The sequence below is a fragment of the Benincasa hispida genome, chromosome 1 (genome assembly GCF_009727055.1).
Source record: "Benincasa hispida cultivar B227 chromosome 1, ASM972705v1, whole genome shotgun sequence".
Classification (NCBI taxonomy): domain Eukaryota; kingdom Viridiplantae; phylum Streptophyta; class Magnoliopsida; order Cucurbitales; family Cucurbitaceae; genus Benincasa; species Benincasa hispida.
This window is the reverse complement of record NC_052349.1, coordinates 3,772,450-3,778,449: the sequence shown is the minus strand read 5'-3', so window position 1 is coordinate 3,778,449 and position 6,000 is coordinate 3,772,450.

Below are 6,000 nucleotides of genomic sequence, written 5' to 3'. Positions count from 1 at the left end.
TGGACCAAATTAATTCGATTTCAAAATTTCTTCAAACCAGATCGAACCGCATTTTTCGGTTTCACTGAGTTTTCGGTTCGGTTCGGTTTTTAGAAACGGTTCGATTTTTGCGGTTTGAATGACCACCCCTAATTGTAACTATTTTGGGATTTTGAAATAGTATTAATTGTAGCAAGAAGTGATTATTATAGATAGTTTTTGCCCAAAACGTCTTTAGGATTTTGCTGAGGTTTGAATATGGTGGATTAATGGGTACAAAGGGGAGAGACAAAGAGTTAGTTTTGTGGCATTGTAATTAAGTGGTGGGTTATGTGTCATCATGAGATTCGGACTCTTTTCATGCAAGGTCGGCAAAAGTTGCATACATTGGGTATTTGTGAGTTTAACACTAGTTGAGGTTTTAGTTTTCGGGGTCTCTATTTCTTTTTATTCCCACTCATGGACGTGCTACACCTATACTGAGAACTATATAGGTTGAATGACTCTTCTGGTTTTTGCCTCTATTTTTCATTCCATGTTCTATGTATTTGTTACTTTCATAGAGGCAAAATGTATAGAGCAATGTTTTATTTTTAATTTTGTATAACGTGTACTTGTTACTAGTTACTATCATATTGAAGGTATAGAGGTTGAGTTTCATTTTTTAAATTTTATATCTTATGTATTTGTTACTGGTATTTTTTTTTTTATTTTTAGAATAGGTGATATTATTATACAACAACAAGGGGGATCCCATAGCCCAGAATCAAGGCATCAAAGCAACAAAGCACAAGCAAAGACAGGGTAAACAAACTAAAACAAAGTCCATAAGATAAGACCAGAATAAAACCAACACATAAAAATAAAGTTGTAGACAATCAGGGAGAAAGCCAGAGTTAACTTAAAACCCCACAAACTAAGGACAATAGCAAAACAAAGAACAATATAAAGATAAAAAATAAAAAAAACATCTGTAAACACACTCGATAAGACCAAGAAGGTCAACCCGCCAGGAAGCAGCACGAGCACGAACCGTAGAGATCATAAGGTAAACCAGAGCTGACACCGACCTCGGTCGACCTCCATGCAGCCGCCAATTACGCTCCTTCCAGATGTAGTAGATGGAAGCACACAAGAAAATACGGAATAACTTACTATGCACCCCTTTACCCGACCCCACTCGTCACAACCAACTCAGCTATACATCTCAACCCGCTACCCGATGCAACGAACCCAACTGACGCAACACCCAGACCACACCTCTCTCCTAAACCCACACTAAAAAATAAATGATCCTGTGACTCTACACCTCCCTCACACAGAAGACTCCCCTCTCTGACAACACTCTTCAACTCCTCAACTAATCCCGACGTGTACCAACCTGTCCCTCATAGCTAACCATGCACAGAAAGATGACGCGGAATACCCTACCCCCCCCCAACAAAATATTAGCCCAAGCCACCCTAGGACGACGAGGACACAAATTCTCCTACGCACTAGCGATAGAAAATCGACCACTAGCATCTGGTACCCAAACCCAATAATCCTCCTGATAACGGGCAGAAATGCACATTATTACAGTGCTAAGTTATTAAACAATGAAGGTTTGCGTTGATGAAATATGTTAGATTGCGTCCAAAAACATTAAGTTTATGACATTGTGGTCGCATGCGTCCATCGTATAGAAACAGTTAACTTTTATGTTTTTATGCATAATATGAGTTGATGCAAGGTGAAAAGCGCGATCACAAGAAATCAACTAACAAGCACAGTATTACCACAAGGCTTTGCGGTGATTGTGTTCGCAAACATGTGCTTAAGAAGGATTGATGCATAGAGTCAGTGCAACTTGGTGGGCGCATCTAGGTGAAAGGAATAATTAATCACGATGGAACAGAAAGCTGATGGCGGTCGAATCTGAATTAAGTTGACAGCTGCTGACGATGACAAGTACACTCAGCTTTTCGGTGACAAATATTCAGCGCATCAGTCAAAGAATTAAAGCCATCCCATCTGTGCAATCATAAGAGATAAGCCACCCTTCATCCAAAGCTTTATAAATATCGAAGGCATCCTTCAGAAAAGGGGTTCCAAAGTTCAGCAAGTTCACAAGTTCACCTATTCAATAGCTTAGCATTGTCCATAATTTTCCTTTTATTTTAAGGCGGAGCAAGAGAAGAGCCGAGGTGCCGGAAGATCGTTCAGGGCAACTCGAGAGAGAATCCAGAGGCGTAAAAGCAGAGAGCGAACCGACTCTCGCAAGAGCGAGATTATCTTATGAACACGAGTAGAAAAGACAGCGTAAAAGCCTAGGAAGCAAAAGATTGCTACCAAGCTCTTTATTCTCTTCTTGCATTGTTATTTTGTACTTCATCTTTATATTTATACAATGGAAGTTCTTATTCAACATCTATTCACTCTCTTAGCACGCATGAGTAGCTAAACTTGCCAAATGGGTTGAGAATAACTAAGCTAACATGACATAGGATGTTCATTGCTTGCAATTATCTTGTTTTATGTTGTGTCAAACATCCCTCTAGGGCTACTCGAGAAAGAGTCTAAAGAAAGAACCTAAGACTTGAGAGAGCTAGGTTAGAATCTGGACTCGAGAGAGCAAGATTATAACTGCATAAATAGAAATAGGGACTTAGAGATAAACTCTGTATGCCAACCTGCATCGCATGCATCCTATAGATAAGAATGATATTATGTGGTCGCCTTATTTGTGTGTGTGTCATTTTGTCATCGCATAAATAAGAATAGAGACTTATGTGTAGGTCCTATAGACTCATCGCATATATCGCATGCGTTCTAGCTTTAGAAGCCGTAGCATTCGCATCGAGAGATGGTTTACTATTGAATTTGTGTTGCATGATCGCATAGCTTGAACGCATCATAGGAAGTGTTAGCCGAAACCTTTTACCTGTTCACCGCATATTCATCGTATCTTCTGTTTTATCAACTCTTTTTGAACTCCGCCGCATTTATTTATTTTTATTACCGCAAACGACATTCCCAACAACTACTTGATTTATATGGTTACCGCAAAGTCTTCTGAAAATTTCCACTGCCAATTGCTTTCCTAAGTCCCTGAGTTCGACCCTGGACTTACCAGGAAACTCAATGGGGTTTACACTTGGATTCCACTGAGAAAACTTGAGTGCTCAACGCATTTTCATCATCACATTTCATCCATAATTCCACATCATAAAATAACGCATCAAGTTTTTTGTGTTGTTGTCGGGGACTTCGGCAAAACAGTGTACTAACGGCAATTTTTCTGATTTCTTTGCAGACTCTTAATCTCTGGCGATTTACAACTTAGAGATTGAGAGGACGTTCAGACGGAGATTAAGAGACCGCCAACAACAAAAGTCAGATAAAGAAGACATGGCGGAGCACCCTGGAAACGAAACACCAAACGAAAACAACGTCATGGCAAATCTAATACTCTTGGCAAACGATCGTAATAGGCTCATTAGGGACTATGCATCGTCAAACCTCTATGATTTCTCTCCAGGAATAATGAGGCCTGCCCTTGACAAAAGCCGATTCGAAATGAAACCGATGATGCTGCATATGATCTAAATTGCAGGACAATTCGGAGGACGGCGTGGCGAGGACCCGTACGCCCACCTCTGAAGCTTTATAGAAATCTGCAATACTTTTGTGTTCCAAAAAATCTCTGCCGAAAAAGTTCGACTAACTTTGTTTCCATTTTCTCTGTGTGATCAGACAATAAAATGGACGTATTCCTTTGAGCCGGAAGAGATCACTTCATAGGAACAAATCGTAGAGAAATTTATTAAGAAATATTTTCCACCTACTGAGAATGCTAGACGAAGGAAACTAATCACTAATTTTGAAAAAGACATGGATGAATCGCTCAGCGATACCTGTGCGAGGTTTAAGAGATTGGTCTTGGACTGTCCACACAACGGATTGCCAGACTGCCTTCAGATGGTAATCTTTTATCATGGTTTAAATCCCGCTTCGTAGACCACTGCCAATGTGGCAGCCGTTGGTGGTTTGCTAAACAAGACGTATGATGAGGCTAAGAACATCTTGGAGCGCATCTATAAAAACCATAAAGATTGGAGAGAGAATGATCAGAGACTAAGAATCAAGGATAACGACGCAAGTAATGGTGTTATTGCTTTACTACAGAATCAGATGACCACAATGATGAACTTAATTCAGGAAAATGCGATAAGCAGCCTAACACCGCAAAATGGGTAAGTAAACGCAATTAGTAAAAACACCGCAAGGTGTGCGACTTGCGGCGATGGGCACGCAATGGAAGAATGCCCACAGAATCCATAGTCTATTTACCTGTCTCTTATACACATCTAGATGTGTATAAGAGCAAGGTGTGCGACTTGCGGCGATGGGCACGCAATGGAAGAATGCCCACAGAATCCATAGTCTATTTACTTTGTAAAAAAAAAAAAAAAAAATCTATTTTCTAATACCTATAATCCCGGGTGGAGAAACCACCCCAATTTTGCATGGAAAAATTAGCAGCATAATTTCCAATATGTGGTGCGGAAAGAAGAGCCACTTAGATTCATCCTGCGAAATAACGGTCAGACAAGCAATCAAGCTAGGAGCTCGTAACCGTCACAATCTTCCTCCTTGGAAAGCTTGTTGAAATAATATATAGAGAAAAACGAAATTGTGCTTCAAAGTCAGGCTACATCCATCCGCAATCTAGAATTACAGATGAGCCAGATTGTAAGCGAGCTAAAGAACAGACCGTAAGGGGCTCTGCCGAGTTCAACAGAACTCCCACGCAACCTAGGGTGATTAGGTAAAGAGCAATGTCAAGCTGTGACATTGCGAAGTGGAAAAACTGTGGAGGGATAAAAGAAGGAGCTTAGTTGCACTACTTCCATTGCGTTGGAACCTGAAATTGCGGTGACTCAAGAAGAAAAAGGAGAAAAATAAGCAATAGAGTCAAAAGTTGCGTCCACCTCAAAGCCAATAGAAAAGGGGACCGTGATAGTGCAGTTACTACATTTCCCGCAGAGACTCAGAAATAAAAAGAATAAAGAGGTACAGTACCAACGCTTTCTGTCTATGTTAAAACAGTTACATATTAATATTCCGTTCAGTGAAGCGATTGAGGAGATGCCTACATATGCGAAGTTTCTGAAGGAAATGGTATCCAATAAGAGGGGTACTGGTAAGTTTGCCAGGGTGGCTTTAACACAGAGTTCAAAATCAATAATTCCACCGAAGATGAGGGATCCTGAGAGCTTTATTATACCTTACTCCATAGGAGGACTGTACATCGGGCAAGCTTTGTGTGACCTTGGAGCCAGCATCAACTTGATGCCTCTGTCGATCTTTAAGCAGTTGAATGTAGGGCAACTTGTGTCCACGACCTTGACTTTCCAACTCGCAAATAGATCTCTGGTGCATCAAGAGGGGAAGGTGAAGGACGTGCTGATCACCATCGATAAATTTATCCTACCAGCCGACTTCATCATCTTAGATTACGAAGCCGACAAAGACGTGTCCATCATCCTGGGGCGACCATTTTTATCAACAGGTCGTGCCCAGATTGATGTACATAAAGGAGATATCACTTTGAGCATAAATGGACAGAAGCTCAAGTTCAACATAATCCGTGCCATGAAGTCTCCCGAAGAAGACCTGCATGACTCTGACGACGACCAAAATTTGACTGAAGAATAAGAGTTTGACAAAGAGAATGAAGAAGAGGATGCAAGTGCATCCATTGCTGCCTGTAATGCAATCGTAGAAAAAAAAAGTTGAAATGATTGCACCCCAAGAAGAAGAGCCAATAGAAAAAGAAGAAAGAAAAACAACGCAACCGTCCCTAGTAGAACCATCAACAATGGAATTGAAGACCCTGCCGAACCACTTAAAGTACGCATTTTTGGGGTAGAATGAGAAGCTGCCAGTAATTATTTCCTCGGAACATAATGAAGACCAATAGAATGCATTGATGAGCATTATGAGGAAACATGTGCGAGCAATTGGATGGACGCTCGC